Source organism: Trichosurus vulpecula, chromosome 7 (genome assembly GCF_011100635.1).
Source record: "Trichosurus vulpecula isolate mTriVul1 chromosome 7, mTriVul1.pri, whole genome shotgun sequence".
NCBI classification, from domain to species: Eukaryota; Metazoa; Chordata; class Mammalia; order Diprotodontia; family Phalangeridae; genus Trichosurus; species Trichosurus vulpecula.
In genome coordinates this window covers 117,680,546-117,696,323 of record NC_050579.1, presented here as the reverse complement: position 1 = coordinate 117,696,323, position 15,778 = coordinate 117,680,546, and positions in this window count along the sequence as shown.

The window sequence follows — 15,778 nt, the reverse complement described above, 5'->3', positions numbered from 1 at the left end:
ATTCCACTGCATTAGACTAATGATCTCTTTTTCTTTGTTTTCTTTTTTACCAGATAAGTAATTACCCAGCACTCTCTTGCCAACCCATCTCCATCAGAAGAAAAAAAGAGGAAAATATCACAACAAATATGCATAGTCAAGTAAAACAAATTCCCGTGTTAGCCATGCCCAAAACTGTATGCCTCATTCTTCATTATGAGTTCTTTGTTTCTCTGTCAGAAGGTGAGTTGAATGCTTCATTAATGTTCCTCTGGGATCATAATTGGCTATTTTAAAATTTTATTTAGTACTTTGTTTTTCCCCAGTTACATGTAAAAACAATACTTAACATTCAGTTTTAAAACTCTGAGTTCCACATTCTCAACCTTCCTCCCTCCTCACCCCCTCATTGAGATGTAAAGCAATTTGATATAGGTTATACATGGGTAGTCATGCAAAATATTTACATATCAGTCATGTTGTGAAAGAAAACACAGACCAGTAAGAAAAAAACCTCAGGAAAAATAATGAAAGAAAAAAGTATGCTTCAATCTGTATTCAGACACTATTAGTTCATTCTTTGGGATGGATAGCATTTTTCATCCTAAGTCCTTCAGAGTTGCCTTGGATCATTGTATTGCTGAGAATAGCTCAGTTATTCACAGCTGATCATCTTACAATATTGCTGTTATTTTGTACACAGTGCATTTCACTTTGAGTCAACTAATGTAAGTCTTTTCAGGTTTCTTTGAGAGCATCCTGATCATTATTTATTATAGCATAACAATATTCCATCATAATCGCATTCCACAGTTTATTCAGTTATTCCCCAATTGATGGGCATCCTGCCAATTTTAAATTCTTTGCCACCAGAAAAGAGATGCTATAAGTATTTTTGTACATATAGGTCCTTTGGCTTTTTGATTTTTATCTTTTTGGGGATACAGACCTAGTAGTGGTATTACTAGGTCAAAAGGTATGCATGGTTTTATAGCCCTTTGGGCATAGTTCTAAATTACTCTACAGAGTGGCTGAATCAGTTCACATCTCCACCAACAATGCATTAATGTCCCAATTTTCCCACTTCACCTCCAGCATTGGTCATTTTCCTTTTCTCTCCTATTACACAATCTAATAGGTATGTGGTAGTAAACCAGAATTGTTTTAATTTGCATTTCTCCAATCAATAGTGAGCTAGAGGTTTTTGTTTGTTTTTTCATGGCTATAGATAGCTTTGATTATGTCTTCTGAAAAATGTTCATAACTTTTCATCATTTATTAACTGGGGAATGGCTCTCTTATAAATTTGACTCAGTTCTCTGCATGTTTGAGAAATGAGGCCTTTATCAGAGAAATTTGCTTCCACTTTTTTTCACTGTAACTATTCTTAACTGTACTTCCCTCTATCATATCACCCCCATTTATTCTATTCTCTCTTTTCTTTCACCCTATTCCTCTTCAAAAGTCATTTGCTTGTGACTACCCCCTCCCCCAGTCTGCCCTTCCTTCTTTCACCCTCCTCTTATCTCCTTCCCTGCTTACTTTCCTGTAGGGTGAAATAGATTTCTATACCCAAATGAGTGTGTATGCTATTCCCTGTTTGAGCCAATTCTGATGAGAGTAAGGTTCACTTACTGCCCCTCATGCTGCCCTCTTCTCCCCCACTGTAAAAGCGTTTTCTTGCATCTTATATGTGAGATAATTTACCCCATTCTACTTCTCCCTTTCTCTTTTTTCTAATACATTCCTCTCTTACCACTTAATTTATACATGTGTGTGTATATATATGTGTGTATATATGTGTGTGTGTGTGTATATATATATATACATATATATAATATATATGTATATATATATATATACATATATATTATATATATGTGTATATATATATATATATATATATATATATATATATATATATATATATATGCCATGCCTTCATTTTCAACTCACACTTATGCCCTCTAACAATATAGTCTCCTTCACCTGCCATAATAATAAGAAGGTTCTTATGGGTTGCAAGTTTCATCTTCCCATGTAGAAATGTAATCAGTTTAACCCCATTAAGTCCCTTATGATGTCCCTTTCCTGTTTACCTTTTCATGCTCCTTTTGAGTCTTATATTTGAAAGTCCAATTTTCTAGTCATCAAGAATATTTGTTAAATGTTCATTTTTCCCTGAAGGATTATACTTAGTTTTGCTGTGTAGGTGACTCTTGATTGTAATCCTAGCTCTGTGCTCTCTGTAATATCATATTCCAAAACAACTGATCCTTTAATGTAGAGGCTGCTAAATCTTGTGTTAACCTGACTATGGCTCCATCATACATTAATTGTTTCTTTCTGGCTGTTTGCAATATTCTCTCTCCATCTGGGAGCTCTGGAATTTGACTATAATATTTTTGTAATATTGGCTATAATATTTTTGTAAGTTTTCATTTTGGGACCTCTTTCAGGAGACAATCAGTGGATTCTTTTAATTTCTATTTTATCCTCTGGTTCTAAAATATCGGGACAGTATTCCTTGATAATTTTTATTAAGGTGATATCTAGGTTCTTTTTCGTTTAATCAAGACTTTCAGGTAGTCCAACAATTTTAAAATTACTTCTCCTGAATCTATTTTCCAGGCCAGTTGTTTTTCCAATGGGATATTTCACATTGTCTTCTATTCTTTTCATTCTTCTTGTTTTGTTTTCTTGTTTCTCGATTTCTCATAAAGTCACTAGCTTGCATTTCTTAAATTCTAATATTTAAGGAATTATTTTCTTCCCTGAGCTTTTGTACCTCCTTTTCTATTTGCCTAATTCTACTTTTTAAGGAGCTGTTTTCTTCCTGTGCCTGCTATACATGTAGCATATGATTGATACTGGGGTTACAAAAATAACAATATGAAAGTCTCTGCCTTCAAGATGATTTTTTGGTGTCTTTTTTCCATTTGACCAATTCTGCTCTTCAAGGCATTCTTCTCCTCGCTGGTTTTTTTGTACTGTTTTTGCCATTTTGCCTAGTCTGTTTTTTAAGATATTATTTTCTACAGTATTTTTTTTGTGTCTCCTTTACCAAGCTGTTAACACTTTTTTCATGATTTTTCTCATATCATTCTCATTTATCTTCCCAATTTTTCCTCTGCCTCTCTTACTGGAGGCCCAGAGACACTGAAGATCAGTAGAATTAGCATCTGCTTCACAAATAGAAACTCAGTGTACTTGGATTTTGATCTGGTCTGTTTTTAAGCTACATGTAGTTTTTAATATTCAACATAATAATTTCAAGGGTTTCAAGGTGATTTTTAAAAGAGGAGACATTCTTTCATAAAGATATGAAATATGTGGGACAAATTACAGCCTCCTTAAATCATCAATTTGTATTTAATTTTTATTTAAATATTTATACCTTCCAATAAGTGTATAAATATAAGCCAATTAAGATCTGTGTTTCTTTTTTAAAGAAAAATGGATAAAATGATTGGAGTTGTGTTTATGGTTGGATGACTTAAACATAATAAAAATTAGGTCATGATCCAAATTCATTTAAATGTTTATTAATATATCAAATTACTAAGAAACTACAATGGGCTGGGAACCAAGCCTAGTCTAGCAAGGGCAGTGCCACCACAGATGGTGCTGGAGCAGGCCTCAGGGGATAGAATCACTGGCAGCTGTGGCTGTTTCCAGATATCTCAACCCACTAATGCCAAAGACAAAGTAGAAGGTCAGTGAGGAAACTCTGTCAGACCTGGGTGAGAGAAGAGTGCAGTCTAGTCTCCAGTGGTGGCAGTGGAGGCAGCAGCAGCTGCTTTCAGAGCTCCAGGCCCGCAGATAGTAGTTTGATCCAGCAGCTGATCAGAGGGGAATTGCAAGGATTTCTTTGCTGGTGCTGAGGCAGGGTTCTCTTACTTTGCCCTTCTTGGATCTGAGTCACAGTCCTGAGTGGTGGTCCTGGGGTGAGGAGGAGTGCTAGTGTGGTGGAGCTTGTGGTAGCTGTGGAGAGGGAATCCTCCTCACAATTCTAAGGCATACAGGAGTGTTTATGATCACTTACAGACCAGAGCACAGGCTAGGAGAGGAGTAAACACCTCTCTTTTTATCATACCAGCGTAGAAGAAATGAAAATTAACTAGTGCCTGAAAGTATCTCTGACAACAGCTGTGTAAAACCCCTTAAACTTGGGACAGAGTACTCTCCACTCTGGAAGAACTGTCCTACCTTGACAAAGAGCTCAAAAGTCAAGTGATTGGCTGGGAAAATGAGCAAACAGTGGGAAAAAATCAGAATAGAATCTTACTTTGGTGACAAAGAAGATCAAAACATATAACCAGAAGAAAACTAAAAATTAGAACTGAACAAATGGAAGTTAGTGACTTTATGAGAAATCAAGAAACAATAGAATAAAACCAAAAGAATGAAAAAATAGAAGAAAATGTTGGAAAAACATTGGAAAAACAACAGACCTGGAAAATAGATTCAGGAGAGGTAATTTAAAAATTATTGGACTACCTGAAAGCCATGATTAAAAAGTAAAATCCTAGACATCACCTTTCAAGAAATTATCAAAGAAAATTGTCCTGATACTCTAGAACCAGAGGGTAAAATAGAAATTAAAAGAATCCACCTACCACTTCCTGAAAGTTATCCCAAAATGAAAACTTCCAACAATATTATAACCATATTTCAGAGCTCTCAGATCAAGAGAGAATAATTGCAAACAGAAAGAAACAATTCAAGTATGATGGAGCCACAATCAAGATAACAAAAGATTTAGCAGCCTCTACATTCAAGGATCAGATGTCTTGGAATATGATATTCCAGAGGGCACAGAGCTAGCATTACAACCAAGACTCACCTACAGAGCAAAACTGAGTTTAATTCTTCAGTGGGAAAAATGGACACTCAGTGAAATAGACGACTACAACCAAGAATCACTTACCCAGCAAAATTAAGCTTAATAATTCAAGGGAAAAAAATTGTCATTCAATGAAATAGAAGGATTTCAACCTTTCATAAGAAGACCAGAATAGAATATAAGATTTGATCTTCAATATCAAGACCCAAGCGAATCCTAATAAGGTTAAAAAGGGGAAAGAAAACAAGTGATTCAATCGAGCTGAACTGTTTACATCCCTACATGGAAAGATGGTGATTGTAATTCTTTGGTTTTTCTTTTTTTTTTATTCATTTTTTTTATTTTTAGTTTACAACACACAGTTCCACAAGTTTTGGAGTTCAAAATTTTCTACCCCTCCTTTTCCTTCCTCCTACCCGCCCCCAAGAAGGCATGTAATCTGATATAGGTTCTACATATACCATCACATTAAACTTATTTACACAATAGTCAAGTTGTAAAGAAGTATAACCAATGGAATGAATCATGAGAAAGAAGAAACAAAACCAAACAAGAAGGGGAAAAAAAGAGCAAATAGTTTGCATCAATCTGCATCCAGACTCTGTAATTCTTTCTCTTAATGTGGATAACTTTTTCCATCACAAGTCTTTTGGAGCTGTCTTTAAACCTTGTACGGTTGAGAAGAGCCAAGCTATCAAAGTTAGTCATCACAGATACCATGTGTCTGTAATCACGTATAATGTTCTCCTAGTTCTGCCCTCCTAACTCAGCATCAGATCACGTAAGTCTTTCTAGGTTATTAGGAAGTCCTTCTGCTCCTAATTTCTTATAGCACAATAGTATTCTATTACATTCAAATACCACAACTTGTTTAGCCATTCCCCAACTGATGGACATCCCCTTGATTTCCAGTTCTTTACCACTACAAAAAGAGCTGCTATAAATAATTTTGTACACATCCCTTTCCCACTTGTGTGATCTCTTTGGGATACAGTCCTAGAAATGGTATTTCTAGGTCAAAGGGTATGCATATTTTTATAGCCCTTTGGACATAGTTCCAAATTGCTCTCCAGAATGGCTGGATCAGTTCACAATTCCACCAACAATGTAACAGTGTTCCTATTTTCCTACATTTTCTCCAGCATTTATCATTTTCCTATTTTGTCATATTAGCTAATCTGACAGAAGAGACGTGGTACCAAAGAGTTGTTTTGATTTGTATTTCTCTAATCAATAGTGATTTTGAGCATTTTTTCATATGACTATAGATATCTTTAATTTCTTCCTCTGAAAACTTCCTGTTCATACCTTTTGACCATTTATCAAATGGGGGATGACTTGTATTCCTATAAATTTGACTCAGTTCCCTGTATAGTTTGATACTTGTAAATCTTAAAAATTGCACCACCCCTAGTACAACTGGAAGGAATACACATGTAGGGGTAAAGGGTGACTTGGAGGGAATGACGTAAAAATAATTAAGGGATAAGAAAGAGGAGTACACTGGATGCAGAAGGAAGGAGAGGTAGAATGGGGTAAATTATTTCACATGAAGAGGCATGAAAAATCTATTACAGTAGAGGGAAAGATAGGAGGGTGGGCGATGGGCATTGCTTCAACCATATTTTCATCAGTATTGGCTCAAAAAGGGAATAAAATACACAATAACAGCAAAGACTAACAGATAGGGCTTCCAACTGTCTGACCAAAAGCAATACATACATAGCTACCAGAGAAAGAAGCACCAACATCTGGGTTTCTCAAAGCCAGGGGGCTCCATAATGGCTACCCAGAGTTTCATCTGGCTAAATCACATGAATACTTTCCCCATGAGTGAGCCCCAAAGCAAAAGCCTAACCTCAGGGTATATATGCACTTATTCAGGATCAGAGGGCATCATAAACCGCGTGACCCAGGTTCATGTGATTCAAAGCCATGTGACTTAGGCTTCCATGTGACTTTAGCAGGTCACATGTGTTTCATATTAATGGGTGGGGAAGATCCTCCCATTAAGCAAAAATACATTAACAATACAGAGATTAATCAAAGGGGGTGTAGAGGCCTGACAGAAGAGATGGCAGACTGGGGGAGGCAGAAGACAGAAGCAAAACACTGTTCAGGAGGGATAGGGTAAAAGGAGAGAGAAAACAAACAAGAAAAAACAGGATAGAGGGAAATACACTGTATTTCCAATTTCCAAAGACCTAGTAATATGAATGCGAATGGGATGAACTCTCCCATTGTTTCAACAAACCAGCTAGCAGCTTCTGTGGGGGTATAAGATTCACCAACAACCAGCACCCAGAAAGCTGCTAACATGCTGCAAAAGCACAGGTTCTTTTGATCTGCTTTAGCAAGGAAAGCAACGTTAAGGGGTTGACAAGCTTACTTTAATTCAGCATACAAATATCATTCACTTAGTTCAGGGGAAAAGACCAGCACCCTGAATTTCAGAGCAAAACACAAATTACAGACATCAACAGACAGATCAAACACAGATTCATAGTTACCAACATCTAGGTTCAGCCTGCGAGCTCATAATGAGGGCTGGCCCAGAGTCATTCACGCCACCACTGCTGTGGGAAAGAGCTCCAGGAAAGAGAAATCCAACCCCTGGTTTTATATCTTTTTCAGGGTCAGGGGTGAGTCCCACATGCGACTCACCCACATGACATAGAATTGTCATGAAGTGGCGACTTAAACCCACGTGGTCTAAAAGCCTCTGCTAAAAGCCCCAGACATGTCACTCAAACTCATGTGTAAACTAGGCCCTCCCCTTAGTTAGTCCCACCTTAGTTACCAATCCACACCCACATATGTTTTACACCTAATAGGGGTTTGGGCCTAGAGTTTAGCACCTAGTAAGACTCAATGAAATATACTGAATTACTCAAAGGAAACAAAAGCCAAACTCTTCAAGGGCACTTGGTTGAACTAAGTGCTAAGACCCCATTTTGCTTACCAACACACCGATAAAATAGAAGCAGTTAGCAGAGTGGCTCAAAAATGAGAATCCTACAATATGTTGTTCACAAGAAACACACTTGAAGCAGAGACACACACATAGTAAAAGTAAGGGTCTGGAGCAGAATCTATTATGCTTCAGCTGAAGAAAATAAAACAACAGGAAAAAAGGTATAGCAATACTGATCTCATACAAAGCAAAAACAAAAATAGAACTAATTAAAAAAAAGATAAGGAAGGAAATTATATCTTGCTAAAAGATACCATAGACAATGAAGTGATATCAATACTAAACCATATATGCACCAAGTAGTATAGCATCCAAATTCTTAAAGGAGACATTAAGTGAGTCACAGGTTCATGACCAAAGAAGAGAGAGACATTATGAAATGTAAAATAGCTCATCTCCTTTTGATCATATTAAATTTAAAAGCTTTTGCATTAACAAAACCAATCTAACTGAGATTAAAAGGAAAGCAGGAAGATTGGAAACAACATTTACATCAAGTGTCCCTGATAAAGGTCTCATTTCTCAAATATGTAGACAACTGAGTCAAATTCATATGACTATGAGCCATTCTCCAAATCATAAATGATCAAAGGATATGAACAGGCAGTTTTCAGATGAAGAAATCAAGTGTATCTGTAGGCACAGGAAAAAGTGCTCTACACTTTTGATTAGAGAAATCAAATTGGAATAAATCTGAGGTACCACCTCACACCTATCAGACTGGCTAATTTGACAGAAAAGAAAAATGATAAGTATTAGAGAGGATGTGGGAAAATTTGGATACTAACGTACTGTTGGTGGAGTAGTGAATGGATCCAACCATTCTGCAGAGCAATTTGCAACTATGCCCAAAGAACAACCAAACTGTGCATGCCCTTTGATCCAGAAATACCACTACTAGGTCTGTATCCCAAAGAGATTATAAAAAAGGAAAAAGACCTACATGTACAAAAATATTTATATAGCAGCCCTTTTTGTGGTGGCAAAATATTGGAAATTGAGGGGATGCCCATCAATTGGGGGATGGCTGAAGAAGCTGGTATATAAAGGTCATGAAATACTATTGTGCAATAAGAAATGACAAATGGGCAGATTTAAAAAAAAAAAACTGGAAAGACTTGTACAAACTGATGAAGAGTGAAATGAGCAGAACCAGGAAGTCATTGAGCACGGTATTAGCAAGCTTTGTGTGTTAAGTATAAACGAATCAGCTGTGCTCCACAACGCAATCATCCAAGAGAAGTACAAAGGACTCATGGAGGAAAATGCTATTCAAATGAAGATAAAGAACTGATAGTCTGAATGCAGATCAAAGCATACTTTTTTTTTCACTTAGTTCTTTCATGTTTTTTTTTTCCTTTTGCTCTGTTTGTTCTTTCACAACTATGACTAACATGGAAATATGCAAATTGCCTACCATTTTAGGAAAAGGGGAGAAGAGGGAAAGGGAGGGGAGGGAGGGAGGGAGAAAAATTTGGACTTCAAAATCTTGTGAAAATGAAGGTTAAAATTGTCTTGACATGTAATTGGGGAAAAAATAAAATATTATTTTCAAAAAACTAAAACCATGTGCCTGTTGATTAAATGAGTCAACATTTTTTTAAAATTGTTTTCCTTATTTGTGGTATAGGGATATGTTTTTTGAGTAGAGAATTAAAAAAATACTATATTTAATTTTCATATAAAGTCTTAGGAAAATATTAGGCTACTACGTGATTTTAACAACTACATATTTTATTACAGAAAAAAACAATTCAAAAAGTTGAGAGATTAGCAGTATCAACAGCTAAAGATCAAAATGATAAGAGCACAACTATAATCAGTTACAACTTTACAGAAAGATATTCCTTTTAAGATGTAAATCTAATCTAGTGGGTTTAAATTAATATCCCAAGAAATTGGAACCTTTTTTTTTTTTTACTGTCTGGTCATATCATTTATCTACATGATTCTTTGTAGTCTCACACATGTATGGACTATGATAAGAACTAAAGAATTTACCAGATCTCAAAATGTTTCCTCTGTATAATACAAGGTACTATGGTGATGAATACCACAGGAGTAATACAGCCCAAATGCTATAGTTGTTCAGAGGAGGAATTATTTCAGGCTGTAAGGGAGGAGGATAATGGCATTTGAGCTTGTTCTTAAAAATCTGAGGTTATAAGTGAGGAAGGATAGTGATGAGAAGCAAGACGTCACAGCATCCCCCCCAGTCAGAGGGACAATCTGTACAATGCACAAATTGACTTGATTCAACAGCAAGCTATCCACAGGGCTAAAGCAATCACAGGCATATAAAGGAGTAAGCAGGAAATGCATTTGGGAACTAGATTGAGGAATGTCTTAAATGTCTGACAAAGAGAAACCATGGAAGGTTTTTGTTTAGTTTAATGACATAGTAAAACTGGCAATCTCTAAAGATAATTCGGATGGTGGTGCATACACTGAGAGGTTTTTCAGTCCGCCAGGTTCGATAAAGCCTTGAATTAGGATGGTGATGTTGGAAATTAAAGAGGGGGAATGACTGTGAATGTCACTACAATCTGGGAAGCAGGACACCTGAACAGGAAGACAAGAGCTTTTAGTAATTGTTTTAATGGATACATCAGCCTCTCTCCAATTCTCAGGCTACCTGTAGATAAAATATAAGATCAGGGAGAACCTAGATCTTTGTAATAGTATTCCTAAACAGATTCTTACTTACTTCTTAAAATTATCATATGAAATGCAGGTTGGCAACTATATCATACTATGTAAATATATTTTTATTGAATTCAGATAGAAAAAGGCCTTGACAAGTCGCTATTCTACTACTAATCTTTTTTACCCAACATTCTATAGACTCTTCTACAAGTAGATAAAAATAACTGTTTTTTTCATATTTGAATCAAAAGTGTATGTGTCTTCTCTGTAGGCTTGGAAATATCTCTGGAACAAGACAGGGACAGAAAAACAGGGACAGTAAATATATCGTCTGGTTCTCATGTAATTTTTAGTTCCTCAGCCAGGTTTTTATACTTAGAAAGCTTTTCATTTTATGTAGCTTGGAGATTTTTTGCAATTTAGGATGGCAGATATCTCTAAAAATAATATTCTTAACTTTTTACAAATCACTATTTGGTTCAAGCTTTTGTGTACAGCAGTTCAGTCCATGACAATGGCGCAGGTCCAGTATAGCTTACCAGTTAAATGCTCCAGGACATTTTGAGGTCTCTATTTGCAATGTGGGCATTTATCATTTGTCATTCCATGGGAAGTGAGCTTCCGATGCATAATACAAGCCACCAGGTTCTGTTTTTCTATGTACTTGGTAGGTACTAAATTTTTACAGCCTGCAGAGATGTGTTACAAAGTCTCCAAAGTTCACTTGTATAGTCTACATTGATCAGTAAAGCTTGCTTTCTTAAGGATAACCCTTGAGGGGGTAATGGCATGGTCTTAAATTGCTATCATAAAGCATATTGTTTTCACAAATAAATCCACATGACTCAGCCCTTTTTTAAATGCTTCTTAACTGATTTACGGTTACCCGAGTTTGTCACCCCTGGAGGTCCTTTTCACTCATTTGATTTTCAAATAGTAGCAATTACGTAAGCTCCATCCAGAGGTGAGGTACTTTCACTTATATTTGATGAATTTGCTTGTTTATGTTAGCCTTTACTATTGCTCAGTGAAGTGATTTCTGCTTATTCCTAACATATTTCTACAGTATTTTAAAAAAAAATCTTCTTGTCATGTGTTGTAAGAATATCTAGCCATGTAAACCATAAATTGAGTCTGTCTGACATCCTACTTTGCTTCCAATCCTTTACTCTGACAAAAAGTATTACTATAAATATTATAGAATATATAGGGACTTTCTTCTCATTAATGACCTCCTTAGAGTATAAATCTAGTAGCAGAATGCCTGGGTTAACATCTATGAATATATTTTAGTCACTTTCCCTAAATAATTCCAAGTTGTTTTCCAAAATAGTTGTATTGATTCATAGTTCCACCAACAACATGGTAATGTCCCTATTTTCAACCCTCCTCCATTGACTATTCTAATCCATTGTCATTTATGCCAATGTGTGGAGTATGAGCTGAAGCTTCAGACTTGTTTTGTTGTTGTCTCTAATTTGGGATATCAAATGCTCTTTTATGAAATGTGATATAATTTTTCTTCTACTTTCTTAATCCAGAATTATTAATTTTACTTATTTAGTATCTTTCAATCTCATGAAATTACAAAATTATCTATTTCAGATTTTCTAATTGCCTCTATCACTTCTTTAGGTAAGTGTGCACTGACTCATAGCTGTGAAAAGTATGTTTTGCTTCTCTTCTAATTTTCTAGTGGTATGGTCTTTAATATTAATATCATATTTCCATTTTGAATTTATTGTGGAATATTATGTAAGATTCTGGTTCATATATAACATTTGACAGACTACTTTCCATTTCCCCCCAGTAGTTCATTTTTGTTTTTATCAACTATAGAGGTTTGTTGGTTTTTCCCCCCTAAGTAATTTACGTTTTATGGTTTATCTATCACTAGGTTATCAAGTTCTATTGTTTCTGATGCTTGCTCATCTAGTTTTTTCATTTGATCTACATCTCTATTTCTTTAACTGATGCCCAGTGATTTTGGTAACTATTTCTTTATATTATAATTTCAAGTGTGAAATTATTATGGACTCTTCATTCTCATTTTTTTTAATTTTTCCCTTGATATTCTAGATCTTTGTTTCTCTATGAATTTTTTAAATCAGATTTTCAAAGCATCCCTTTGAGCCCTTAATATAGATTAAAACTACACATTATTTTCATAGTATTATAATTTTTGTTACATTGGCACTGTCCATGCCCCAGGAGTTCTGACTTCTTTTCTCCTGAGGCAGAATACTGTCCACGTCCATAGCACACTCTCAAAGCTATTAGTATATCTAGGCAAGAAATCCCTGCACAGTAAATTCACCATAAGGTGCCCATCTCCAATTACAGAATTTATCTCTATCCTCATGGGACTCTTCTTCAGTGTAACTCCCTCCAACCAATGAATCAAGATTCCCTCCTTTCTTTTTTCCTGTTTCAGTCTCTCCCATCGCCGCTTTACCTAGTCTCTTTTAGGCCCTCTTCTTCTGAGTGATGGCAAGAGTTGCTTCTGACTACTGTCTCCCTTAATCCACCTTTCCTTTTATCATATTCTCCTTTTCATTTATCCCCTCCTCCTCTTATTTCCTTGTTTGGTAAGATAAATTTCTATACCCAACTGCTAAGTTTGTGTCCACACACATACAGCCACATACACATATTCTTCCTCCTTTGAAAAAATTCAGATGAAAATGAGGTTCAAAAGTGGCCTCCATTTCCCCTCCCCCAATTTCTCCTCTATTGTAAAAGCTATTCCTTGTGTACCTCTTTTATGTGAGAAAATTTCCCCATTCTAATCTCTTTTCCCCCTTCTCCCAGGACATCCCTTTTTCTCATTCCTTCATTATTTTTGAGATTATCCCAAATAATCAATTCACACCCATTGCCTCTATCTATGTAGATTCCTTCTAATTGCCATGTCAATGATAAAGATGTTAGGGTTTAAAAGTATCATATTCCCATGCACAAATTTAAACAGTTTAACCTTTTGAATCCCTTATGATTTCTCTTTCACACTTACCTTTTTATGCTGCCCTTGAGTTTTGTGTTTGAATGTCAGATCTTCTATTCAGCTCATCAGGAACACTTGAAAGTCCTCTATTTCATTAAATATCCATTTTTGATCCTAAAGGATTTTACTCAGTTTTGCTAAGTGGTTCTTGGTTATAATCCTAGCTCTTCTAGAACTTCTTCTAGAATATCACATTATAAGATCTTTGCTTCTTTAACATGGAAGCAGCTAAATCTTGTATGATTCTGACTGTTGTTCTAGGATATTTGAATTGTTTCTTCCTGACCACTTGAAATATCTTTTCCTTGACCTGGGAGATCTAGAATTTGGCTATAACATTCCTAGGAGTTTTCATTTGGGGTCTTTTTCAGAAGGTGATCAGTGGATATTTTCACCCTCTGGTTCTAGAATATCAGGGCAGTGTTCCTTGATAATTTTTTGAAATATGATGTTTAGACTCTGTTTTCGATTATGGCTTTCAGGTATTCCAATATTTAAATTATCTCTCCTTGATCTGTTTTCCAGATCAGTTGTTTTTCTGATAAGATGTTTCATATTTTCTTGTATTTTTTTCATTATTTTAGCTTTATTGTTTATTGATGACTCACAGAGCCGTTAGTTTCTACTTCCCCAATTTTAATTTTTAAGGAATTATTTTTCTCAGTGTACCTCTTTTCCCATTTGTTCAATTCTGCTTTTTAAAGAGATCTTTTCTGCCATGAATTTTTGGGCCTCTTTTACTGTTATGCCTTTTCTGTTTTTTGAGGTGTTATTTTCTTCCATATTTTTTGTTAATCTTTTAAAAAGCAATTAAACTTTTTCATAATTGTCTTGTATTACTCTAATTTCTTTTCATAATTTTCCTTTACTCCTATCTCTTTCTTTGACTTTTCCAGTAATTCTTGTTGGGGTGTTTTAACAACCCAGCTAGCAGCTTCTGTGGGGGCGTAAGATCACCCCCCCCCCCCCCCGCAGCCAGGACCCAGGAGGCTGCCGGGACCCCCGGAAAGCACAGGTTCTTTTTATCTGCTTAAACAAGGAAAGCATGGTGAAGGGGTTGACCAGCTTACTTTAATCCAGCATTCACTTAGCATACAGACAAAATTCATTTAGTCCAGGGGAAAATGCCAGCATTCAGTTAGCATTCAGTTAGTTCAGGGGAGCACACAGACAAGCATCAAGAGACAGACCAAATACAGATTCATTGACTTACTTCAGGGGCAAAAAAACAGCACCCTGAGGTTCAGAACATTCATTTAGTTCGGGGGAAAACAAACCAGCACCCGAACCCCAAAACCAAAATACAAACAAATTACAAATATCAACAGACAGACCCAATACAATTCACAGTTACCAACATCTGGGCTCAGCCCGAGAGCAAGGGCTGGCCCAGAGTCACGCTCCCCGCTGCTCCCACACCAACCGGAAAAGGAAAGAGGGCTCTTCAAGCTGTCCTCTCCCCTCTTATAGAGTTTGTGACATTATCAAGTGCCGCCTGAACGACCAGGGCCGACTGGTTCTTGACTTGGCCCCTCCCCCTAGTGTAGACCAGGTTAACACCCAATAGGGCGTGGCTCTGGAGCTAACACCTCCCCTCAACCAGCCCCATGACTCATCACACAGGACGTTCTCTGATTCCTGGCATGGTCTCTGGGCTTCCTGCCCCGGAAGAGGAAGCCACAGCAACCAGAGGCTCAATGAGGTAAGCTGAGTCACTCAAAGAAAACAAAGGCCATTCTGGTTACATGGGGTTATGTTCAATTAGCATTTTTTTTTGTCTTTGAGGTTTCAATTATAGCTGCTTTCACATTGTTGTCTTCTTCTGAATTTATGTCTTGATTTTCCCTGCCATCATAATAGATTTTTATATTCAAGTTCTTTCTTATTGTTGTTTGCTTATTTTCGAGCCTATTTCTTGTTTTTGAACTTTATGTTAAAGTTGGGCTCTGCTCACCTAAGCTTTAGATTTTTTGCACTGCTGTTTCCAGAGCTAGTTCTGGGATTCTGCAAATTTTTCCTGTTTTCAAGGTGGTTGTGATCCAGGGAGAGATGTAATCATCATTATTGTCTTAGTCTGCACTCTGATCTTTACCCAGGAAGGGCACTTTCTCCTCTTTAGTTGCAAGTGCTAATGCTCCTGTTACTACTGAGGCAGCCTCTAAAGTCCACAGCTGGTTCTACTACCACATGCTTTCCTGGCTAACCCATACCCCAGTGTCACTGACCTCTCTTACTCACCTCCTAACTTGTCTAAAGCTCAAAAAATTCTTACCCCAGGCTTTTTTTGGCTCTGCTACTCCAAAATTTGATTTAAGGCATTATTTTACCT